The 27,288-nt window shown below is 42.9% G+C and overlaps 1 protein-coding gene across 8 annotated transcripts in view; it reads left to right on the forward strand.

The window, feature by feature from the left end:
• The window catches only part of LOC146821629 (synaptosomal-associated protein 25-like), a 491,673-nt gene that overhangs the window by 205,087 nt on the left and 259,298 nt on the right, over positions 1 to 27,288 (forward strand). For 6 of the 8 annotated variants that reach the window (XM_085612668.1, XM_085612670.1, XM_085612671.1 and 3 more), the window contains one exon: positions 2,698 to 2,799. The exons of 1 other annotated variant lie outside the window; for it this stretch is intronic. The gene's annotated coding sequence lies outside the window, so the exon portion shown is untranslated. Of the gene's footprint in view, positions 1 to 2,697; positions 2,800 to 3,441; positions 3,576 to 27,288 lie in introns of all 8 variants that reach the window. One more of the 8 variants, XM_085612672.1, reaches the window with a different exon arrangement.

A 27,288-nucleotide genomic window follows, 5' to 3' on the forward strand; every position in this document is an offset into this window, starting at 1 on the left:
GCCCACCTGAGACAATATCTGGCCTCTCGGTAAGAGCAATCACATCCTGCCGCGCACTCCCACCCGTTGCTATTTATCTTATTCACCCGATGGTGATCTCTCGTTCATGTTTATTCAATACTTTTTCCGCCGCAGAGTATGGAGCGAGCCAAACGCCACCCAGTTCCCATCGCAGCATTACCGACTGGGCGGGCGGCCCCTTTGTGCAGATTGATTATCCTGTAATACCCACTTGGATTTAGGAAGGATGCGCTTGGCGTTGCCCTCCGTCATCTCGACACTAGTATCTATGACAAGCAAGTTAGATCTACGCACCACTACTCTACTTTGCTATCGCCTGCGGTTATGGCTTTTAATTCATTCCGCCCCTAGGGAGTTTGTCGACAATCTCTCTTGGGACCTTTAACCCGAAAGATCGACTGCATCTTGTGATCCGGCGATCCTCCCTCGCCACCATCTGCTTGGGACCTTACACTCACGGCTGCAGCCCCCTCTGCCCCACCTCCACATATCAAAATTGGCGCCTATCGCGGACGCGATACCAGAAGTTTTTCTCCATTAGAACTGCATCGTACAAATGGTGAGCCATGTCACTTGCTGCCCATTTTACCTGTAACCTCCTTTTATTAACAAGCGATCGCTCCTCCTGGACGGTCTTTTGCTTAAATCTGTGTATGTTCTTTTTATTTGTTGCACCTCTACAGGCCCAGTGTTTGTTAAACCTGACCAGCATTTCTCCACCACGCACATAGTGCTCATCTGCGGCTAAGGTAAACGGTTAGGATTCCTTGACTCTACACCTACAACCCCTGATGATGGTTCTTGGCCTTATTTGGTGTATATTTCTTTATTTCTTGTACTTCTACAGGGCCAGTTTCTCCACATTTCGACCAGCATTCAACCCTCTTTCACCTAGCACTTGTTCTTCTGCCAAGGTAACACGTGATAGCAGAATGAAGTCCTGCTTGCTGGACCCTATACTGTCTTTTTTCCTTTTCCATTATTGCGTCGTTTATCGTTGTTTATCACCTACTAACTTTTCGTTGTCTGTACCTGTTTTTTCTTTGTCATTTCTTTAATTGTGTTATTATTTATTCTTTATGTCTTATAATTTTTTATCTGTTACTTTTATTGCGGGATTTCCATTCCAGCTTTGTTCGAATATGTTTTTCACAAAGGTATTGTTTCGTTGTCTGTGCACAAGTTCTTCCTACTATTAACTTTATTCTATTGATTTTTTCCAGTGCTTTGTGAACCACATTTATCCACTTTATCTTCATTCTCTAAATGAACTTAGCGAATATGTGCCCCTGCATCCATATATGTCTAGTAATACCAAATTTTGTTCTAGGCACATCCCACTGCTTTTGTTTGTTGATCCTCTCGCCCTGAGGAAGGTGACGCCCACATTGGGGATCAACACAAAAAGGCGCGTCGGCGCTGGATTCCACCTGTTGGAATATATTGCAACAGAATAAATCCCCCCATTGATGTTCCTTATGAATGTGTATTAACTTTTGAAAATGTGTTACCTTATTGGGTTATCGATTGTTTTTGATTCATTTATCTTGATTTGTCTGTTCATTTTTTCATGAGGCACGTGTGTATTTTTCTGTTAGGCCTCATGTGTTATCTTGGATTTCTGTGGGGGGTATCTATCCATGTACATATTGAGTGTATGTGAGTGAATGTCTGATATTGTTAGGCGTACGAGAATGCGAGCATATGGGAAGGTATGTCTGAGGTTTGAGTGAATGTGCTGTGGGATGTGTTTGGATATTTATATTTACAATGTAATAATGTTGATGTTTTATCATACTGAATTTAAATAAATGCCTTTCTTGATATTTCTTCTTGCTGTTGTGGTTTCACTACTAATTTGTTTTATGCACTGGACATGTCTTTATAACCTGTGACTTCCAGCACGAATAGAGCTAAACAGGTACCTCTTTCCTTGAGTAAATTGTGTACTCCCCCTGCCGGTCTCTACCTTTACCATATTCAGGGGCCCTCCTCTTTTGAGTGGTTGAAAGGCCTTTATGACATCACAACAGTTGACAACCAGTTTTGTTATCATCAACTGTTGTGATCAGGGCGTTGGGCGTTTCCTTTGGAGTGTGGAAGTATAACATAACATAACATGTGTATCTGTAAAGCACACGTTCACCCCAGCAACGGGGCATCTTGGCGCTGAATAACAGATGTATATTGTTACCCAACTCAATGGTACTCATTTTATCGACCACAAATGGATGAAAGGCTGAGTGGACCCACGAGGATTTGAACCTGTGACCATGAGGTCGAACACAGGCCCCTGGAGTGGATGCATTAGTCCACTGGGCCACCAGACCCAGTATGGGGGCGGTTTTGCAGCGGTGGGGGCTGGCTTTGTTACTGGAAGCGATTTTTGTAGCGGTGCTACAATATCGGCCCCCAGTAACAAAAGCGGCAGGGCTTCAAGCTTGCAATCCCCCATCCCTCCTACGGTCCGACAAAATTGTCAGGGCTGCTATGCGTTGCCAGTCTGGCCATGGTTGTGATGTTATAAGAAAAAGTTATGACTTTCAGAAACTGAAATAAACAGTAGAGGCTCTCTATTAGAGCCATACATAACAACATAACAAAAGAGTAGTTGGAGCTTGAAGTATCTAAGACTGTGCATAAACATTAAAAATTATCTTCACCTTTTTGTTTCAGAAAATTGCACGCAACTGGACAAAGGAGTTCAGCACAAAAATCAAGAACAAGCGGAGAGACAAACACTGGATTTTAACAATAAGAAAACAATAACTCAATAAGGTAATTTCAACATTATGGATTCTGTTGCATGAATGAAAATAATGACAGTGCGCGCTCACTGTGTTTCCCGGTTTCAGCAGCAGCTCATAGAATTCCTCACTAAAGCCCCACACAGGCACCAACCACGGCCAACAAAGGATGCACCTCCCCAACCGCACTGTACAGAATTCCAGCCCGAAATAAAAAAAAAGCGGTCTTAATTATTGGCCTTGCCAAGTAGATTGATTTAAAAAAAAATAAAAAACACGACTAGGCCTCATTGCTCTTCGCATGGTTTGCACCTCAGTAATTACGGCAGCCATTATTGAGTTTTACTTCCACTGCCTGCTGTACGGAAAGCCGCACACTGTATCTTCCAGAACATTTGCATAATAGACCTTATTCAAGCATAATGCAATGAGTCCTGAGCTCGTCAAAAGTGCGCAGACAGGCAATGATTGGCAATTTAAGAGTCCTTCTTCTGCGTCGTTTATCAGTACTTTTTCCTGCGCCAGGGTTCTCAAAAAGCAGCGTCACAGATAATCTCGATGTCATGCTCAGCCCCAGCTGGAGTGTCTGTTTGTTTTCACAGGGAGACCCGCCTTTAAAGAGTATTAAAGTAATCTCTCTAGGAGCTGACAGAAGCACTTATCCTTGGTACAGGGCCCTGATAGGACGCCTCCTCCAGATGGCGCAGGCATGGATTAGGCTGCACTTCAGGTACACGATGAAGATCCAGGAAACAAATGTGTAGCGCGTGACAGCGAACAAGACATCAGTCTTGCTATAACTGGAAGGTATGTCAGTGTTTCGCTTCTGCTTCAGTAACTTCACTGTGCCAGATGCAATATAACTATTCCTATTAATCACGTGTTGGTTGTACTTCTCAGCCACCCACACGAAGGTCAGGCTAGTTTTCGTGTCTTGACATGGTTCTATTCGGTGGTTTTGATGAACCATTGGTGAACATAGGTTTACACCACTGGTTTCAGGTTCATATTTCAAGTTTTGTTTGATTTTCGTTCTGTTTACTTAAATAATCACTGTGATCCAGCTTAGTCACAGTCTGGTGTCACTACAGCACCGTCACTCACAGTGTACAAGAATTGTTGTCACCTGTTGTTCTGTCGTTCTCTCTCCATTGTACAGTCACTTTTCAACCACAGGTACTTCTGTGAATGACACCAGTCACCAATATTAGATGTTGAGCAGTTCATTACACGTAGGGTTTCCACTTTACATGGGTGTCTCTGATCCACGTATAAAGATGTCTAGTTCCTATACTAGAACATTTCAGTTTACATGTATTTATTTGTTTTCACACAATGTCTTGTATCCTCCCCCAGCCCTGAAGAGTCACGGGATACTTCCCGTATTGTGACGAAACATGTGTCGACTTGTTGTTTCTTTGTGTTTGCATCATTAAAACTTTCTAACCAATCCACTGGTGTCGACCCCTTGAATACAAATACGAGACATTCTACCAGTAGTTTTATCCTCTCCACGTGTGCCCGGGACCTTTTACCTAATTACTGGGGTGGGTTTTCAGGACCCACAGGGGTTACAGGGTATTTCCCCCGACCTGGAAGCACCGTACTTTCTTTCCTCATCACACACATCACGCATATCAGCCTGAGCGCCAAGCTTCCTGTCTTATTAAAAAACCTACATCTAGATAGAATTAGGGATATCCCGAGTGGCAAGCACATAGTGAGAATTCTATGTTTATTCTGGGGTCCCATATGGGGAAATACTGCTTCAAGCTGATTTGTTTCTTGTGCAATCCTGAACAGAATTTCCTCCAGTCTGGTGGGAATCTTGCCCATAATAGCATTGATAGTTACTGGACTAATCGCAGGGTACAACTTACTGTGATTTGACAGCTTGAACAACCCTCACTGGGGCAGTCGCTATTGTGTGCATAACCAACTTTGTTAAATGTCTGTATAGTCTAACTAGACCATTATATAAATTTCCCACATTTAATTGTTGTATATTAGGATGCTGTGTGTAGCTGGCTAATAATGGCCATGTAGCCCTGTCATTGCTGAGGGGACCCATTTGAATGTTTTGTAATACTTATGGTAGCGCGCGTCAGAAATAATTTTGATATTCCTAAAATGTTAATGGTATTTCGTAGTCCTTATAAGCTCTGTATTGGCCTGATAAGGTAGCTTCAGTCTACGTGTGAATTGTGTGTTAACATCTATTGCTGGATACTTCAGTTTTATAAGCTTTGTGATCCTCAACCACAAAGGTAACATCTCCACCCGCATTGGGTACCCCATGTAATGTTAAATGTGCGGTAATAGCAGGTCTGCAATTCGGAGGAATATTATTAACATTTGCCATTGTAGTGAATGGAATTCAAAGAGGGAATTACAATAGTGGGGTATCTTTTTAAATGTTCAAGCTTGAATAGTGTACAGGCAAAATAAGGTGCTTCCTATAATGCTCAGGCCGATTTATCTCTAACACCACGGGCATCTCTGTTTAAAGGTGAATAAGGGACCATGGGCACACAGTAGAACTACTCAGGAAACCCATTAAATAAGTACCTGACCTTTAAACGCTGGTGGCACTATGTTATATGGTTCCCACTAAAAAGGTAGGACTGCTTATTAGGATGACAGAACTTCAGAATGTAGGGACTGAGTCCATCTTCACCATCAGAGAATGTCTGTCCAATTCCTATCTAGCTCACAGTGCCGCACCCAAAATTCTAACCTTCCTGGGGTGGCAGGTGATTTCAGCAACCTCGACAGGACACTCTGAATCCCAACAAAATGGTGAAAACAGATCTTCCCCTTTCAATGTTTACTTATGAATGACCATGGTAGTCACAAGAAAGACAGAATAAAAATGTCATTACATTTATTGAAACCATTGTAGTCTTGCATAGAAAGAATGAGCTGCGATTATTAGGCAGATAAAACAAAGCAATGTAACCAGCATTATGAACATAGTGAAAAGACCAAATAATCCAACCATGGCAGTCAGATTTCTATATATTTCTACCTATCACAACCCCTACTGATAATGGGTGCATCCTCTGCCTGATCTCTAAGGTTAGCCTGTGCCCCCATACCTGGATGACTGAGCCGGGGATTCGGCCTGAAGTCGAATTGGCCAGCAGCGGTCCGTGGAGGAAGTTCCGTGGGGCGGAAAGGCGTGGCAGGGGAGGGGCAGGGTGGGGGGTACTAAACACCGGAATATGGATAATTGGAGGTAAGTAAACAATTAAATAAATAAAACCAATTTCGTAGCTCGCGCTGCACCGCATTTTGTGATGCAGGGTGCGCTACGAAATTCATTTTATTTATTTAATTGTTTACTTACCTCCAATTATCCATGTTCCGGTGTTTAGTACCCCCCACCCTGCCCCTCCCCCGCCCCGCCTTTACACCCCACGGAACTCCCTCCACGGACCACTGCTGGAATTGGCAATTCTTCTCTGCAAGATGGAAGATCAGCGTCAGCAGAGCTGCATGTCGAAAACAGGATTTGTTCCAAGACAGTCTTGAGGGGAGTGCTCCTCTCTCCCTTAAAGGCCATTGCACCGTTTATATGGTAAAAGCCCCACTGTGTTAGACGTACAGCTCCGATGCATTGATATGTCTCGATGTTAGAAGCTGTCTCCGAACAGGCAATGCAAGCACACGGGTCTCCTGCTCTGTGTTCCTAGCCTTGAACGGAGAGTACAGATTACATAGCGAGAAAGGCTTTCTGAAAACAAGGAACATGTACAGCATCTTCTCAGAATAATATCTTGCAAGCATAAACATGTAAAATAACATTGCAAACACAATGTCAGTCTAAAATGTGTAAAATGTGAACCTAAAACGGAGAACAAAGGTGGGCTCAAGAAGGCCTGATGCAACCTATAGAGGGAAACATTAGAAGGTCTATAATGTGTGGTATGGCATGGGTAAAGAAACAACTAGAGGTTTAGAGAGGTTTTGTTCTCTCTTCTACCTGGAATACAGAGAAGAGAGAGTAAAAAGTACCTTGAGGGGGACAAAATAATGGTATTTTGTTCCCGTAGTGTACGATAAAATGTTAGGGGGAATAATTCAACCTCAGAGACAGGTCGACATGTTTCAGCCCCTTAACCTGCCCATATGTAGGGTGCCTCTGATATGAAACAGTGAAAGTACTGGCCAGTGGCCTGGTGAGTCTTTTTGTCTGACCATCAGTTCCAGGATGATAGCTGGATGATATATAGTTGATTATTTTGTTTTGGTGAAGTAAAGCATTCCAAAACTTGGATAAGCACTTAGAGCCTGCTTAGAGTTTGATGAACTGGGTGTTCAATCTCAAACACAAAGGAGGACTCTGTCTGCCAACCTTTCATTTGGAGAAGGGTTAACCCTAAGCTTTTTTTCAATGTAATCATCAAGTTGCTGAGTTAAGCAAATTAACCCATTAAATTAAAAATGAAATATTTATTTAACATTTGGATAAATCCATTGTTATAAATAAATATATATTTTAATGCAAAGACTATCCACCCATTCACCAATGCACCCCACATCCCAACAGTAAAGAGTCGTAAATGTATAAAACAAGTAAATAAGAAAATAATAATGTCAAACATTATAAATGTAAAATATTAAACATTAAACAATAATAAATATAAACTGTGAAAATAGCACTACTCATCTAAACCCCACGATACCCCACTACCTGTCAAAATTACCTCTTTTTCTAACAAAATAAAGAATAATTTAAAATAGCAAAGTTGCATAATTTATAACCCAGTCAATTCATATCATGGTGTTGCTGTTTTATTTTAAAAAACTAACCACCAAATTCCCCCATAAACCCCACAACCCGAAATTTAGATTTACTACACAATCATTAATTAAGCATATAAACAATTACATGACAATTAAAAACCACTAAATGATTAACATATTACTCAATTAAAATTAATTGATGGACAATTAAAAAAACTCCAGCTCAATCAACACAACATCAAAACTATAGTATTTTTAGAAAATAAATACAGATAATTTCACAGAACGATAAATAATAAAATTAAAACAATGCAATGCGATAAAGCAATATAATAAAAACATCATTATAGTAAGCAATATTTTATACTTTTAATACTTTGCAAAACAGTAAAAACAATATACTTACCTTTGTTATCTTTGTCCACAATATAATTATAGCAAACACAAGGAGATGATGGATGAAGTGCTGAAACTTTTCAGACACTCACCCACAGTCACAGATCTGGGTTGAATCCACCATCATTATTTAGCTCACTTCACCACACTAGTTTGGAACCAGCCATATGCAAATTATTCTTGACCCTATGCCTGATGACAACCAGCCCGAACTGCCAGGTCAGGTCCTCTCTGAACTGGAAACAAGCATCCTGTGACCTGTTTCGGGGTAATCCCCCTCATCAGCCAGGCTAGCTTAAACCCAGTGGTAAAGTGAGCAAAGGACCAACATCTGGGCATACCCTGCCAACTTAGGGCGAACAAAACAAACACAAGGAGGTGAAAGATGTAGTGCTGAAACTTTTCAGACACTCACTTCCAATCACAGATCTAGGTTGAATCCATCATCGCTCTTTAGCTCACTTCGCCACCCCAGTTTGGACTCATATGCAAATCAGTCTTGACCCTGTGCCTCATGGGAACAGTCCAACCGGAACTGCCAGGCCAGGTCCTACCTGGCTTGGCAGTTCGGGATGTCAGGTGGCACAGCCTGTGAAAGCTGATCTTTGTCATTTCAAAGCTTTGAGAAAAACGTGTCCTTGGTCATCTTTCACTTTAATTATGGAAACGAAATACATTTGGGCATGCCTAAATACCTCTCCTCCAATCTGCAGATGAATCTTTCTGCCTGACTCGGATACGATTGCCGCCCCAGATTAGGGCTATTCTACACTGCACCCACTGAAAAGCCATTGCGTAACGTGATCATAGGGTATTGTAATTTCCCATGCCTTCAAATTTTTAGCTGTAGCAGCCATTTGTAAAGGAGAACAGTCTCCTCGTGCTTAATTTAAAAGGCTGAAACTAAATGTTAATTATCAAAGTGAAGCGTTATTTAATTAACACGTTGAAAAAATGTGTATGCCAACATACTATCATTTCTAGTAAGCATATTATAGAATTTGTGTACTTTCTTTTATAATACTATGTTTGGATACAGCGCAATTCTGAATCTATGAGTGAACTTACAGCACTGCTACATTTATTCCCTTTTATTTGTTTTCGTACATCTTGGAATACTGAGTGATGGGTGGGTGGCTGCAGTTTATGATTCTAAGCGTGCAGTTGTAAAATGGGTGAAGCAGATGGTAAAGTCTACTGTTGGAAATTTAGGAGAGCACTGTAAGTTGTTTGTTGGCAGGCTCCTTGTTGGAGCCTGGGCACAACAAGCATGGCCTCCTGCCTCCCTCTGCTATTGGCTGTGTCAGTGCTAGTACAGGCGAGAAAAGGGAACGGCAATGTTGATAGGTGGCCATCATTGAATGGTATTTTCTATACTGTAGTATTATTGTACCCTTCCAGGGCTGTTGTCATGTTGTGTTTAAACACAATGGCCGTATTGGAACAGTAAAAGTATCTTAGACTACCCAGTATAGTATTTCAAGATGGCCGCCGACCATATAAAGCTCTACCAGTGCTTTTGCTACAATTCTAAAAGCATTGCCAAAGTAAATAGGGCAAGTGATTCTGGCTAGCTTTGCCAATGCTTGTTTCAAATTTGTGTACAGCAAGTTATTCTGAAGAGCTCGCAACTGCACTGGCTTTCAGTCAAGTTTTGTATTTCTTCTAACTTGCCGATTGGCACTCACAGAAGTCTTTAAGGGTCTTAAACTGGTTATTCTGAGGATCGTTCCAAGGATGACAACCAGGAAGAGTGCTAAGATCAGATAGCATATCCATGCATGTTACACTGAAAGTCAAGAGAACTAGACCATGGGATGGATCCCTTTCGATGCCAGATAGCCCACTTTTAGAATAGTATACCGTCTCATTTTAGGAGTCTGAGAATCATCACCAAGCATAATGTCGTGTGAAGGGCATTCCTCCTGTATTCAGTTTTTTTGAGTCTGACCTGTTTCTCCATGTTGGTTGAATAACGCTTCAGTACACAATTGGGTTTGTTTTCCTGCTCTAAAAGTGCCATCGGGCCTTGAGTATGAATTTGTGTGTATGGGTGTCTGAAATCCTTTTGATCTGTGTTTGATAGTGTCAGTGTGTATGGCTAGGAGTAGCGGCTGTAACACTACTCTAATCCATGATGGCTGTTCTTCAACCACATGTGGTGTACATATCTATATACACCATAGAAGTTTACTGTTTCTATTTAGTTGGAGCAGAAGCTTGAGAGATGTATGATCCTGTCTATTATGTCACATTAGTTGGTCCAGTAAATTTCTAGATATTGGAAGGACTCTGCTCTCTCCTTACTTAGGGAATGATTTAACAAAATGTTTGACACTATCGCAATAAAATACTCTGAGCCACATGGACCACATCATACTTCAAAGTTAGCTGCATTTGGACAATTTTTTGGCTGCTTGTTGGAGTAGGGATCTCTAAAGTATGTGAAGTTGTTGTAATTGTAAGTAATAGCATTATAGCCATCTGTCTCGGGCTAAACTGGTAGTTAAAGACCCTGTACTCTAGTTATATACCTAAATCTTCACAATGGCCTATAACAAGGAGAAGGGCATTAATGACTATCATAGCTTGAGGAAGATGGTTATAATGGTATTAGAATAATTCACCCAGTAAGAATAACATTTCTCCATTAATCATGGAGAAGCATAAAAAAAGCAGACGGAGTATTGGAACAGTAGGAGAAAATATATATTCCAACCAGTATGGGCCATTTGCCACTGTACTGTTTTCACAGCATTCCAATGTTCTGTGCGACTAAAAAGAACTCACAAATGATTACATTTGTCAATACTTGTTAGTATTTTTCCATCAATCTTTAGTTTGCTTTAAATTTAAAGTCATGAAAGGTCCTAGACGAAAGTTACCCAGTGCTTCCATCCACATACTCAATAAATGGGCGTGTAAATATGAATTGTGTCATATTACATCTGCTTGCCTTCTACATTTCTCTTGCAATTAGAAAGCATCGTGCTAGGGCAAATTATTGAACTTCGCCTCCACATATTTCATTAGTTACACCTGTTGAATTGAAGATATAAGTAAAAGTGACTGTTGCAGTCCTCGAGTACATTAGGGGTTATTAGAACATTGGAATGTTGAGAGCTCCATTGAAGGCAACAACGTGCCTCTGGGCTTACAATGAATGATATAAGCCATCTACTCCAACATTCCAATGTTTGTCTCGGTTTCTCCCATTTTTAAATTAGAACATTCTACCCTTAGGGTGTGGAGTGTTCTAATGGCATTATAGCGCTTCCGCCTCGGGCTATACCTGTTGTTTAAAGGCCCACAACCTCGTTATAGGTCCTCGCCTGCAGCTCGGGTGTATAACTCCGGTCCAGGGCCTTTAACAACCGGTATAGCCCTCAGCAGCGAGCTATAAGGCTATATTAAATGGAGCAAATAAGTAGGAAATTGAATAGAACATGAAGTGCTATCCTCGGGTGCCTTTCCCAATGTTTCTGTTGGTATGTGAAGCTCTCGAACAATTTAAATTTCAGAAATGTGTGCCTGATGCTATCACTATATCCGGAAAACTACTGAAGCATTGATCTATGTAGTACAACAGCATATTAGTGCAGGTGAGTAATCTTTACGACGTGCATAAGGTCTGTCTCAGGTGCAACTTGACGCTATCATTTTTTTAATAAACATATCCAAAGCTACAGATTTCTAACTTCTTTTATATCCGGCTTGGCACAGATCCGCAGAAACAACTGGAGACTGCTTGTAAAAGCAGGGGCAGAAATTACAAACAGCGTTTAAAGGCAGATGTCACTTAATGGTCTGACGCTATAACATACATTACATATCTTCAAACCCCTTTACCGCATCTTTGCGTCCATTTTAACGTGTGAAAACGTCAGGCTCCCTGTTTTCCAAAGGAAAGGTCTTTATTCATAGGTCCTTGATTATGATTTATGTTCTGTGAAGTATTATCTTTCAGAACACTTCCTTGGCATAAGCCTCTTAGGTTTCCCGCAGCTCTGCCGGGCAGGGGCTGCGCGGGCACACAGCCGCGTTTAATCTGGTACATAATACAATTGGCTTTTGATGTCAGCAGCTACGTACGTGATAAAGAGGGAGTTCGAGGGTACTATGTGAGATTTAATTAAAAGTGGCGCAGGAGGGCTTTCCTGCCTCAATGTCCTCAATTGTAAACTGCATCCAGGTCTCAGTAGACAAACCCTGCACTGGGGCCAAAAAGTCAGGAGAGATGGCACATTCCAGTGGTTTCACCCACAGACCCCTCCAGTCTGTGATATTGAGTGCTGCACTGAAATCGATGAAAGAACAGAAACAGTTAATGAACACTTTCTTGTTAGCATTCCAGTGAAGACGGTGAACCCCATTATGATAGAATTAGTGAGTCAAACGTTGACAGTGTAACTTGAAGCAGAGCATCAGATATGTGAATGTGTAGAGCGCGACTAATCACTTGTGAGGGTATCCAGGTGCTGAACATAGTATCATTTTTGCTTTGTAATGTGTTGTTTATTTAAATTTCCCTTGTAGCTTTTGTTATTTGTTGGTATTAATAATGTGAGTTCACAAGCATTGCTTTTGCTGCGTGAATTATGATTTTAGCAGCTGCAGTGTGAGTTATGGATTTTGCTCCTAACCGTTGCTTACAAATGTTAATGTTTTTGGGGTTTTAATTAGTAACCATAACTAAACCCTAACTGTGATTTTTTTAGGTGAATCTCTGTGCTTTTTTAAACATATGCTGCGGTATTATATTTATAAACAAAGCTTCAGTTTAACGTTTGTTTTTTTAAGTTTTTTGATTATATACTACATCCAAGAGTTCCCCGCTCTAAACCCTCTGCACAGCGAGGTTTGGCACAACCCTCCTTGGGCCAATGGCGGTTCGCCACAGGAAGGCCAAGCCTTGTGCCCAGCCCTAGCTGTACCTAGCATTGCGGCATTGACTGCAGGGACACCATCCAGCCAGGCCCTGCACTAAACCCTCTGTGGGCAGTCAGCCTTCAGTGATGGGCACAGAGCCCGCCTTACACCTAACACCGCAGACAGCCAGTACCCGCTATGCATGGACTTTGGCTATGCGATGTAGGGTTGGGTACAGTGGGCTCACCTCCTGCCAGGCTCTACACCCAGTCCACCGCTGCAGGACCACCCATCTGTGTTTTTGTGTATTGTTTAAATAAAGTTCTTATAATCGTATGAAATTCGGCAGATCCTTTGCATGTTTAGCTTACTATTTATATGCTGAGTCTCATGGAAATCTATCAACATACGGAAAAGTTTTGGGGTGCCAAAAAAATGCTTAATAATTTGCTATCCTGCCACTGTGCACAGCTTGGCCGTACTGCCCGGCTTCCTCCAGCCTGGAGTGGTAATAGTTTTAATACTTAAAAGGATTCAAAGACCTTGTTTTAAGGTACTGTGTCTCTACCTTTGGTACGAGGGCCCCGAAATTGATGACAGGAACTAACGGGTACTTTGTCAAGTAGGGCCTGTTATTTTTAAATGTAGGTCCATATACAGTCTACAAACCTGGGTTCAAGGAAATCAGCAGGGTAGCAGTTCAGATATCTCTAACCTTTAACCCTTTCATGCCCACCAACACCATTATAGCAATGCTAATGGCCCGAAAACTGCTGAATTGATTAGTGCCAAACCAAGCAAAGGTTAGTCCCAGAGCAAAGTTCTAGTTTCATGCCAAGTTTGCTGTGATTCCATTCAGTGTTCCTTTTGTAGCAGAGAGCAAAGATTCCTATAGGAATTAAAATTGGTAATGCTTCTTTGTTCACTCCATTAAGTGCGCCCTTATTGACCGAGATCTCCGTACGGCAAAGTATAGGGAAAGTATAAACGTTTATTAAATTTGGAAAAAATAGTCAAAATGTTTTTCTGTTAAATATTAATGTAAATTAATGTTATATATTTATTCTACATGTAGAACAAAATAAACAAAATGCTACAGGACACACCCCCATAGAAACTCTCATACACCCACTCCCATACAACCACTCACAAACTCATTCATAGACCCATACAAGTACTCATACACCCACTCACTGATCCATAGAGACACTCACACATACACTCACTCGTACAGCCACTCAAACAACCTCTAACTCACCCATGCAGCCACTCATGCACCCACTCACTCATCAATACAGCCACTCACACATCCAGTCATAGAGTCATACAGACACATACCTACTCATACATCCATACAGCCACTCACACATTGAGTCAGTCACCAATACAGCTACTCACTCGCCCATATAATCACACACACAGCCACTCACTCATCTGTAGAGTTACTGACACACCCAATCACTTGCTCATGCATATATTCACACATGTACTCACTCACCTATACAGTCACTGACACAAGCACACTCTCACCCATACAGCCACTCTCACATTTATTCACTCACCCATACAGTCACTCACACCCACTCACTCACCCATACACCACTTATGCACCCACGTACCCACAAATACAGCCACTCACACAGCCTATCACTCACCTATACAGCCTCTCACATACCTACTCCTCACCCATACACCACAGACACACCCACTTCCTCACCCACACAACCACACATGCAGTCTCTCAATTACCCATACAGCCATTTACACACCCACACACACACCAATGCAGCTATTCACCCATACAACCACTCACAAACCCATAGAGCCACTCACACACCTACTCACACATGGTTACATACAGTCACAGAGCCACTCACATAATATGTGTTAAAAATAGTATCACTCATTAGTAGTACACAATGTATACTAATTTAACATTTTAGTATTGTAATATATATCTTTAACACTCTGAAACTTTTAGAATACACTCATAGTCACTGGATGATGTAATCAGTGATGTCATTTGTGATGTCACCATTGATGTCATCAGTGATATCATGGAACATGTCATGAGTGATGTAATATTTGAGGTCTTAGGCAGTGCAGTGCAGGGGCATAAGTTATAGTTAGCTCAGGTATATATAACTGCTGAATATCTATGGTTTTGTACGAGTGAAATCTGAGCCTAACTATAACATCCCTGTAGCCTTTGATTTTTTCAGGGAATTTCTAAGGTTTTTTTAATGCTGTTTCCCAACTATAACGTACCTATATCCTTTGGTTTTCTCAGTAAAGTTCTGCATTTATTAATGTTATTTCCTTACTACAACGTCCCTGTATAGACAAAGCGTTTTTTGTTTTGCTTATAACTTTGGCACCATTTGACAAATCTTCAAGACATTTTTAAAACTTGTGTGCAACTCACTTCAGCCGCTGCCTGGAAAGTTTTGGGGGCCGAGAAAAAGGGGGGTTCCCAAAATGTGTTTTCGCCATGCAATTTCACATAGGGATTTTGAACACGATAACAGCCCGAACCCCTGAACAGAAATGCACGAAGCAGAAAGCTAGCTCTTGGTCCAGAAAGATCCCTTTTTAGGTCTTGCCTGAGCCAGCGCGCATGCACTGCGAGGCTTTTAGTAAGGGCTTTTAAACTCTAAACACATGCTTGTGCGTGTGCTTTCTTTTAATCACCTGCAATTGGCCTTTGCATGCGTCTTTCTAAGAAAGACAGCATGCAATTGGTCCAAGGCGGGTGCATGTCCCGCCTTCTCTGTCCCCTGGCCTAAGGTGCTCAGGAGCGAGCAGCAGCGCCATCTGTTTCCAATTATCTCGCCCACATCTTGCGGTCGCGTTAATTGGAAACAGATGGCAGTCAGCGCTGGTGGCGCTAGTTTTTATCCTGCATTCGCGGCCACGGTCGCGAAGTACTTCATTTTACATTCCATGGTTCATGCATATACGATGTTGCTTTAAAGCCTAGATGCCATGTTACGCGATGCCAATCACACATATCCTGTGTATTTAGTGTCTATTGAAAACAGCGGTAGCAGAAAAAATTATGTCATCTCTCTCGCTTTCTCTTTCTCGTCTGTATTTCCGACTCTCGTTCCTTACTTCATTCTATTTCTCCCTTTGCATGGTATGCATCTCTTTCTTCCTCTGTCTAGCGTTAGACCTCCCTTTATCCATGTCTCTCCTGTCATCCTCTCTCTCTTTCTTTTCCTCTTTCTCTCGTCCGCCACGGTTGGCCCCGCGTTGATGCCCATTTCGCTGCCATGGCTTTCCACCCTGCAGTATAACTCTCTTGGTGCGCCTGTCATCCTGGTTAATTTTCCGTCCCATTGTTTGTTGAGGCGAGCGGTTTTCATGGCAGATTTAGCAGTCAAAACACGCGGAACATCTCTTAAGCGCCTGCTGTTTGATTGTCTCTGTGTATCTGGAAAAATAAGCCTTCCCTATCCGACGAGCAAATATTTGAAGGCGGGCAGCGCAGATAGGGAAAGGGCACCATTATCTGCACATGGCACACGTGCAGTTAGAAGGGATGGACATGCGCCAGGTGGCACACTTAGAAAGGCAGGCCCCAGGGCAGCGGGGCTCTTTCCAAGAGCCTGTGTTCAGCCAGGGGACACCAGGTCATCAATGGTCGCATTTTCAATAAACATTTGCACTGCAGAGAAACGCTTGATGCCATGATAGGTTAGCCTAAAGTACAAATCATTTTGATACCTTATGCTGGACTTTCTGAAAACAATATCTAGGAGGGCACACGGAGACCCTTCATGTGGCCATGACATGCAGACATGGGTCAGGTGCTTTCTCGTCAGATACCACTTCCCTTTACCTCAGTCAGCACACATACGTTATTGATTTAGAATGTCAGTGTGAAGCCTTTTCATTGCGCTTTGTTTGCACGTGAGTGTGGGTGCAGCCGACTATTGAAGTGTTATTCTTTCAGGAGAGAAGTAAACTTAGACTGGACGGTACACTGGTTATGGGCAGAGGAAATGTCGGTAGTATGCATATTACAAACGGCTGCACACTTATTATTTTGGGGTCTAATAGTTTGTCCCCTCTCCCAGCATTGGGTAGCGCCTATTTCAGTGTTCGCAATATTTTTAGATGGCACAGCCTTTCCTGCCAGGGAGCTCCAAGGAAGCCAGGGCCTCTGCCGCGTACAACAGCCAAAATGCTCTACAACATAGCCAAAAGTTCTGGTTAAACACACAAGGTCCCAAAGGCGAGACCTATTGGCTATGCCAATGCTTGTTGAAATTTGGTGTAAATTCGTTCAGCAGTTTTTTAGTTATTAAAGAAACAAGATTTATAGATATGTAAGGACATGCATGGTCCGCGGATCCCAGAGATCTCTAAATGAGATCTGATTGGCTGCCACCCCTTCTAAGAAGCGGTGGCAGCCTTCTTGAGACTCTGACTCATCTGAGTCCCAAGAAAAAAGGTGAAAAAAAAGGGGGGGGGGCAGGAATACAGGCCTAGTGGTGGGTCTTGGCTAAAAATGTTTTTTTTCAATTTTGTCGGGAAACCATGGAAAATCCAGAGATCCCAGCAAAATTGGGGGAGAAAAAGCAAGCGCTTACTTTTCTTAGCCCACCCAGGTGGTCTAGGTCCTGGGGGAAATAGGTTTTATATTAAGGGTTAGGGAGCACATGCGGGACCCTCCCCAGGCTGATTTCGGCCCCGAGGACCCCACCCCCCCGAGCCCGGTGAAACAAGAATACAGGGAAGGAAGCCACACGGGCCCCCTCCGGGCCGATTTCGGTCCTGAGGTCCCATCCCTCAGGACACGGCCTTAAAAGAAAGGGGAAAGGAGCCCGCATTTGGCCCCAGGGACCCCATCCCCAGGGGCCCGGCTCTGTAAAGTAAAGGGAGGGGGGCCACTCAGCCCTCCTCCCAGAGCCATTAATGGTCCTGGGAACCCTAGGGTCGGGCTCCTGCTATATCCCGGGGTGCCTACCCCCAGGACATAGCGTGTTTGATGTCACTTGGTGGGAGCAATTGTAAAGCTCCCACCAAGCAAGAGCAAACACTATGTCCGCTCCCAGCGGGTGCGAGCATCCTAAATGGCACTGTACTACATACCACTGTACTACTCTGTATGACACTATAGCAGCGGCGGCTCTCCCATTGGGGCGTGAGGGCATTGTGCCACTGCTTTCTCACAGTGCGAGAAGCAGAAACATACCATTTTATGTTTCTGCTTCTTGCACTGCGAGAATGCAGAAATGCCTGGTTGGGGGCAGGTGGGTGGGCGGCCTGCTCAAAGGCAGGCGGGGAGTGGCTTGCCCACTGTTGTGGGCCCAGACTGTTTGGTCAGCCCTCTGAAGCCCACTGTCCCTTTTTCTCTATGTAGGCTGCTGCATGCAGCCTACATAGAGAAAACTGCATCCCTTCAGGCGCCCGGCTGGGGTGCCGTCCGCACCAATCACAACGTTGCCATTGCAGCGTTGTGATTGACTTGGGGAGGAGAGGGAGGAAGCCTGCTTTCTGACGCGGGCCAGCCAGAAACAGTAGGACCTGAGGCGGCACACGTGACCTGGGGGAAGGTAAGTTTTTTTTTGTTTTATTACTGTCCTGGGCCGCTAACCCCCCACCCCGCTGAACCTGCATGAGCCTTGTGTAACCCTCTTCAGCCTCACTCCGTGGGTGCTCTCCTGCCCCTCCCTGTACCCGCTACTTCACTCTTCGCCTCACCTGCTCCCACACTGGTTTCCAGCACTTCCAGTCCTGCAGGGATCCCGATCTGCTTTAGTGGAGGGAGACTGTCTCAGATCCACGCCAGTGTAAGCAGAAGTGTTGCGCATCTGTGAAAACATGCGGGACCAGAACCGTGCGCTGCCGAGGGTTACTTACTGTTATGATGTTATTTATTGTTGCGATGGCGGTGAAACGTTCCGCAGTAAGCTGCGCTTTTGCTTGTTTTGAGAGGACAAACTTTACCGTGTTTTATGTAGCACATGATGGTCAAACCTCAAAATAGTCTATGCAAATCCCTGGCCACATTAGTGCAGTTCAGTTACTTACATTTCTTAGTGTTCCCAAAAGCAGCAATGTTTCATGACGGTTATCGATTTTGTCTTCCGTTCCAACTAGAGAAAGAACTCTAAATCTTCGTTTGTAGCTGTCAAGTGGTAAATAATACCGAAGACCAACCAGGATAATGCGTCAAAGGTTAGACAGAACCTCAAAATACTGCTATGATGTAATCAACACTCTCCAAGAGGGGCGATTAGGAACTTTAAAATTACCCAACATCGATTTAATGTAAGCAAATCAGAAAGCGAACATTTTTCAGTCATTAGTTTTCATTTAAATCGGGGTGAATGATTCACAAAGTTGTAGAGTTATATTTCTGAACTACAAAACTCGTGTTATACTTATGTATGTGCATAGCACATGCATTGCTTGCATAATGATGAATTGTGCCTGTATTCATAAAACTATGACAAAGATTTTTTCATTTATGCAGCACTGACTGAAAACCTGCTGCAATGTGTTTCAGCATACACAGTAAAAAAAGTATTTTCTCATTAAGTTACGGTATGTTCTGCAAAGCTATGTTTCTAGCGTTTACATATCGCACGTTCTACCATTCCTATCATTTTATAGCTTTAATAACAGTCTGGGTGACTGGGTTTTAATCGCACTCCTGATTGTGTCTCTTTCTTTTTAGGTCTCGCCTGACCCAGCGCATGCGCTGAACTTGCGAGACATTTAGTAGGTGGGTTTTGAAAGTGCTACCCACCTTTTTGTCCTGGCCACAAGCTTCAGTGCACAATGGCGTGCACACACACAGCTGCTCCCCGCATTCCTCCCTCCCTTCTCGCCCAGCCATCTGCCTTTCCTGCGCCAGCCTTCAGCACCATGCCCCTTCCCCCGCTGCTGCGCGCGTATCCCTGGCGTGCTTTAGCGCGTCATCGCGATCACTTTCGCTTTCAGAGTGATCGCGATTACTTTTGCTTTTACGGCCGCGTGGCGTTACTTTTACTGGCGCGCGGCCAATGCTTGTTACTCTAGCTAAGGTTTCCTCCTATCCTCTTCAGGAATAAATCACCATGTCTATTGAGGAAGGGAACGTGTTTTATAAAAGTTTGTAAATGCCCACAAGCCCGTGCGTTTCCGGATTTTCACAAGCTTTCCAAGGTATTGCTCGCCCAAGAACCTTCTCTCATTATCATTAGGAACAGATTTCACGTGTAAACTCGAGTTTTCTGACTATGTAACACAAATTTACACCATTAAAGAATACATTCTCGCTCCCAAGGCTCAGTGGGGGCCCCTCTTTAAGCCTTCTAGAGCTTAAAAGTCCTTGTGCTGCCTCCCATTCATTTTAATAAGTATGGCAGGCGGGTGCGTGCGCTGATTATTATAGACATGTTCAGTGAGCCTGATGTGAGGTGTACAGGACACGAGCTCTGGCATCAGGCTTGTAAACAAAGACCTTAAACGTAGATGGTAGGATGGCTCAGTGGTCTGATGGTGTTGAAACAAATGTTTATTTGCAGGTCAGGAGTTTGAATCGGACCAGCCCCTTCCATCATTCTGACAGTAGGTACATTTAGTTATGTTAGACTTAGAGTGTATGTTAGAAATTCCTTTGACGTACATGGTGGAGACATGCAGTCATATAAAAAAAATAGGGCATTACTATTATTGTATTTATGCTGCACAAAAGTGTGGTAATCGTGAGGAGAATAGAAAACCTAAATGTTGTGATTAGCTTGCATTCTAAACATCCAGGAATTGTAAAAGTAAATGCACTTGGTGCATGTTGATGTGTGTGTTGCTTCTTTTGGCTTTAAATTGAGAAAATCACTGTGGATTCTGCGAACTTGTAGAATTTTCTTGTACAATTTACCCTTTTGCGAACCCTTAAAACCAGTTCCAAAGATTTCTCATACGGTGTCACAACTGAAAGTGCGGTCTGATCTGTGTGGAGCCAACAGGAGCATTTACGCCTAGTAATAGCTCTGCTTTCCCGAAATCATGATCTTCATTACTGAGTTCCTTCCCGATGCCACTTTCTGGCACATGAGCTTCAGGATCAAACTGGGCTCATTTTATTGACCTACTTAAAAGAGTTTCCAAATAGAGATAGCGATGCACTGACCTCTACTGCCAGGATTCAGCTCCTGCGCCTAACAGGTATGACTTACATGTGTCAGATTGCTTGAATCGTGCTTCTCACTGTTGCTGATTCAGAGGGCACATTAAACACGTTGGTCATTAATGGTAAGCGCCGAAGGTGCCTTAGAGTTTTTGCCTTAAGTGAAGAGAAGAATAAACAAGCATTGGCATAGCCAATAGGTCTCGCCTTTGGGACCTTATAAGTGTTTAGCCATGCAACAGTTGATGTTATTGCACCAAGGATATTGTGCTGCATAACTAAATACTTACAAGGTCCCAAAAGCGAGACCCATTGGCTATGCCAATGCTTGTTTTCATTAAGTGGTAAGAATATGCTCTTGGTGCTGGTGTCGGAGGGGTTTGCCACATACTTATGCATGCTCTAGGTTTAGACATGAACAAAGCCCAATAGAGGTAGATCTATGTCTGTGTGGCATTTCTTGGTGGTTTTTATTAAGTTCTGGTTCTGTCCTGTTGGATAGTAGTGTGTGATGTTTTGTGGGGGAAAGTAAAAATATGATCCTTGTGAAAGCCTACTTAAAAATGCTGTTGTCACCCACATAAGAGATTGCTATCTAATGGATTAGTGTTAGCCTTCTTTCGTCCTGCCTCCAACGCATGTTGTTTTGCTGCTGTGATCAATTTGGGGTGCAAGTGGATTTGTGCTCCTACACTGCTGAATTGCATGTTGCATCGATGAAAATGTAACGGCGCTGCTTTCTCTGTGATTGGATGAAGAAATCCACCTAACCTAGTTACGATTTTATGCACTGCCCCAAAACGGCAAAACACCCTTGTTGCACCTACTTATGCGTACAGGAGGAATGCGCTAAGACATTACACTGGTGTATAATGTAAGGGGTAGGCTATGGTGTACCTGAGGGGACAGTTCCACGGGCCCCCACAGTGTGGCTGGGCTCCAGGCTGCGTCAGCAGCTTCTACTCCGGGCCCTCGTGAGGTTTCACTGTTGCTGCACCTGTTAAAATCAGGCTGGGTGTTCCCACACCCGGTTACCCTGGCAGCAGCATCAGGCCACACCTATGTGGAGAACTGCACATTCACTGTTCCCACCTACGGGTTCACTCGTCTGCATTTTACTCGGGCTTGCAAACATCTTTTTGGCGGTCAAATGCCAACACGATTGGCGTCGTTAGTGAAGCGCAGAATCTAAGATTACACCTCATATCCGTGGATTCCAATGTCAGAAACCAGCATTTCACATATTAAATTTGTATTGTGCTGAAATTGCTGTCCCATACGTTTTATTCTTTATCCGCAGAACTCTTCTCTCTGATCTTGAAAACTGCACAGGTCATGTCTTCGTGATTGCCACTTGGTGATTCTACCGTACGTATGTATCCAGGTGTCTTGTTTGTTAGCTGTGGCCTTTTCTTGTAAGGTGTCATTCCTTGAGTAAGGGCCCATATTTAACAAACCATCTACAGTTCTTAAATGATGCTTTAACATTTGATGGGTGGATGATGTTTTGGTTTATATGACTGTAGTATCCGATCCAGATGTGTATTGTAATTAATTTGCACACATTGGCCCTTTAAAACATGTGCTTTTGGTAAATAATGAGCACATTCGAATGGACAGAATTGATAAGAAAGAAACAGCCCATACTTCAGGGTAATATAGGTCCTAGCATTGTTATTTACATGTGGTTTATGCTAAGGCAATCTGAGGACCGCGTTTATTATCTACAAACTGCAAATCTGTGCGACATCTCCTAGTCTGGTGAGCAAGTGAGATGGGGGTGTCTTGTAGAAGGCACACAAACAAAGGGGGTTTATCTGCAGCGGCAGTGACAGGGCAGCTGCTTTTCTCGTGGTGAGAGACTTGATGAAACATTCCAGTAGCATATTTGATAGCACATAGGCTGAATCTCCATCACTGCCTCCTAATGAACCAGAACACTTGTTCTCCATGTAATATCTGCGGTCAGGACACAGCTCTCAGTGGTCAAGGATGGAGCACAGCTCTCTGAGACAGAAAATCATAACAATCATGCGTTTGTGAGGTTATTGTTGTGATTATGTCCTTACAAGAGGAATAGCTGCTTCCTTGTATTCAGGCACCTGCTGTGCGTCTTCGCTTTCCATCCACAGTAATAATGAAACCTGTTCTTCGTTCTGGCTAGAGACTGCTTAGGTGTTTAGCAGACCTCATGCACAATGCAGAGAGACGGAGAGTAACAGGCCTGCTCTTTTCAGCCATTTTAAGTTTTACCCATCATTCATGATGAATGGAGTATTTTCCCCTCACGGACACACACTTTCTGTCTCAGCCTGACTTGGCAGGAGCCTTCATCTCAGTCTGTGCCTGCTCCCCCACTGAGCGTAGGGCAGGATGCTCACATCCACACACAGACCTGAGATATCACTGCAAAAAGACCTAGAGCATCAATGGCCATAGAACAACCACATACCTACTGTGAAAGAATAGCACATAGTGGCACAGATGGACAGAGCACATGGTAGGCTGGCGTATGATATGCATCCGATTAGACTGACAGTTTTGTCACTCACTGTCTTTGTTAGAACAGATTCACAATTGCTTTATTAACCTTCCTGCTTTCTCAAATTTGCTTGAAAATGCACCATTTTTCCACTCTTTTTAAAAACAATTCTCAGGGGAAAACACCCCCGACCCCCCCGTAGTTTGTTTGGGCTTGCTCGCCGAAGTGCAGTACATCAATTATTTTACGCCCCCCCACTTTTAAATGTCACCAGCTGCCACTGCACTATAGGACACTCCACTCCTCTCCATGACACAGTACTCCACTGTATGACACACTCCTCTACTGTATGACACTGTACCATATTCCACTGCATGACATACCACTCTGACACTCCATTGTACCACACTATAGTGTACAAGACTCTCCACCCTTCTACTGTATGACCGTCCACTCAACAACACTGAACTAAACGACAGTGTACCCTTCTGAACTCCACTCTATGCCACTGCATTGTTCAACACTCTATTTCACGTTATGCCACTGTACAACACTTTACTCAGAGACACTCAACTCCATGACACTGCAGTCGATGACACTCCACTCTACAATACTCAACAGTACTGTTAGACATGGCCTCCACTATACAACACACCACTCCACTCTACGATACTCCACTCTAGTATACGACACACCACACCACTCCCCTCTAAAACACTTTACTCCATTGTACGGTACTGCACTCTACTCCAAGACACTCTATTCCACTGTGCAACACTACCGTCCATGACACTGCCCTCCACTATACTGTACAACACAACTTTCAATTTACTATATCTCACGCACCACCGTACACATTCTTGTCACCTCACAGTGGAGAAGTGTGGCTCAATGGTTAGAGTGGCAGACCTTGATGCAGAGCACTGGTCCGGGACCAGGGTTTGATTCCCGACGTGGCAGGGTCTCGGGCTTTAAATTCTTCGGACCTGATATTCTCGCATCAGTGCCTATCCTAATCATGGGTCCCACGCTGCAACTCTGGGCAATAGCTTGCTTAGTCTCCACAAGGGCCCCAACAGCGCTGGGATGCCTGGCTTCACCATGGGGGTGCCCAGGAGTGGACACTTCACACGGATAGCCAGGAAGGGTTCCTACAGCGGTATGAGTACAGCGCGGAGATACCCCCAGGGGTGATTCGGCGCTATATAAGCACATACACACACACACACACACACACTTTCTACACTGCATTGACATCCCAAATGACATAATTTCTGAGAACACAGTGCATGGTAGAGTGGTGAGTGAGGTCGCAAAAATGTGTCCAGAGGTGCGCGAGTTATAGAAAATTGAAGGCGGTGCGTACATTATAAATTGAAGTCATAAATGGTAGTGAGTAAATTATAAATTTAAGGTTGAGCTATAACTTTAGAATTTCTAAATTTTGTATAGTTTAAGTTGGGTCTGTATACAAAGAATATATACAGTTTTCATAACTATAGCAGCTTTAACCTTTGTGTTTTTTTTTACTAAATATATGTGTGTGTGTGTATATATAGATATGCATATACATATACATATATACTTAAATAAAAATACACACACATACGTGTATACATACATACATATACATATATATATACTTTTTCTCTGAAAAGGACAAAGTTAAAGTATGGTTATGATTTAAAACCAAAAACACAAATATTCACAAGTTATTGTTAGGACCATAATTTATAACGCACACACCAGCCATGCAAACCATAACTCACACAGAAAATGTTGCTTATGACCTCATCTATAATGTGACAGATGTAATTTTATATGCCAAAGAGTCAACTATGAATGTAGTATTATTTACTGGTTTGACTATGTAAACATCCACACCCCTAATTAAAACATATAGGTGCATGCCAAAGCCTTTTGTATTCTGGTATTCTAAAGACCTTGCTGATTGTGTCTATGTTCAGTGCCAAAAGCCTATTATTGATAAACATCTCCTGCATGACTACCAGTTTGGCTTCAGATCACGTTGTAGCATGGATTCTGCTACCATATATATTGTAGACAATACCCTCTAGACCACAGAGGAAGATGACTCCTACCTCCTGATATTGCTGAACCTCTCAACTGCCTACATTGTAGTTGACCATCCCACCCTCACATGCACCCTAAGAGTCTCAAAGGAAACTTTCCAGCAATTTCCTTCTCTGGCTCACCTCCTTTTCTGAGCCATTCCAGTTTTTTGGCACCTCAAGGTCTCCAAAGGTCCCACCCACCTGCAGATTCTCCCAGTGTTCCAAACTTCCCCTGTCATCTTCATCCTCTACATGGAACCGCATAGTGCTCTTCTCAAACATACCAGCATCAATATTCACCAATATGTTGTTGATACACAAATCTACCTGAAAGTCTTCTCTTTTTCAGACATTCCCCAATCACTGCCTGAATGTCATCTGACCTAGGCCTGAAGCTCAACCCAAGCAAGACACAATTCCTGTTATATACCAAGAACAGCAAACACAGAACTGTACCAACATGGCTCAATGGCATGAACTTTGAGGGTTTCAAACCCCAACAATCACTGAATGCCAAGCCACTTGTATTCAACCGAAACACCAACCTCACCCTCAAGGAACACATTGAAAAAAAACAAAGCATGGTACCAGCTCTCTCTTCTAAAAAAAAGTGAAAACATTTCTTTCTTCTAGAAAGCGAGTTCAGAACTGCTGTTCAAGCCCTCATACTCGCACATCTGGATGGTGGTAACACCTTACTCCAGACGCCACTCTGGCACCTCTTAAGAGCATCTTACGTGCTGCAGCATATCTGTTGGACTTGGCCCTTTCTGCAGGGTCATCAGCAAAGTTTTGCCTTTACCTTCCTGTTTTTGGAACCTGTTTTTGTTGACTTTTAAGACTCTGCACACTTTACCACTGCTTTCCAGTGCTAAAGTGCTCTCATCTTTAAACATAGTAAAATTGGCCTATGCCCAATTGGATCATTTAATTTAGTTGCGAGTCCCTAGTAAAGTGGTACTAAATGTACCCAGGGCCTGTAAATTAAATGCTACTAGTGAGCCTGCAGCACTTGTTGTGCCACCTACTTAAGTAGCCTTTTAAAACAGGTCTCAGGTTCTCCATTGCTGCCTCTGTGTGCAGTTTTAAACTGCTGTTTAAACCGTGCAAAATAAATCATTTGCCGTGCCCAAACCTTCTTTTTCAATACATACAAGTCACCTTTAGAGTAGGCCCTAAACAGCTCAGAGGGCAGCATGAAGTGTATTTAAAATGTTGGATATGTACTTTTGAGATTTACATGTCCCGAGAGTGAATAACTCTTTAAATTCGTTTTTCACTACACTACTGCAAGGCCTACCTCTCTCATAGGATAACATTGGGTTAACATATTACATTTAATAAGTGATATCTTTGGGAGCAGGTAGGAATGTCGAGTGTGGTGTCTAAAGAATTGTAATTAAACCCCTCTTTAAAGATAAAGTTGGATTTTAAATCACAATTCTGAAAATGCCATTTTTAGAAAGTTCTAAACAAATATTGGTTTGGACTGCGCACACCTACTGATGTATTGTTGAAGCCTGTTTTATTTTTAACAAATCATATGTCAAGGCGTGCTGGGTGGGAAAGAGATGGCTAACCTCTTGACTGACTAGACAAATGAACAAAGCAAGTGTGACTGATCACTTGCCCCTACCCGCACTGTGAAGTGCAAAACTGAGTTTGCTCAATTAATCAACGCACGATCATACACTAAATCATAATCTCATCTTTTTACTCAAGAACAAGATTTTATATGAAAAAATAAGCCCTTGTAACTGTTACATATTCATCTTAACAGTTTCTGAAATGTATTTTGCATATACAATCAGTAATTCAACATAA

Source organism: Triturus cristatus, chromosome 6 (assembly GCF_964204655.1).
Source record: "Triturus cristatus chromosome 6, aTriCri1.1, whole genome shotgun sequence".
Classification (NCBI taxonomy): Eukaryota; Metazoa; Chordata; class Amphibia; order Caudata; family Salamandridae; genus Triturus; species Triturus cristatus.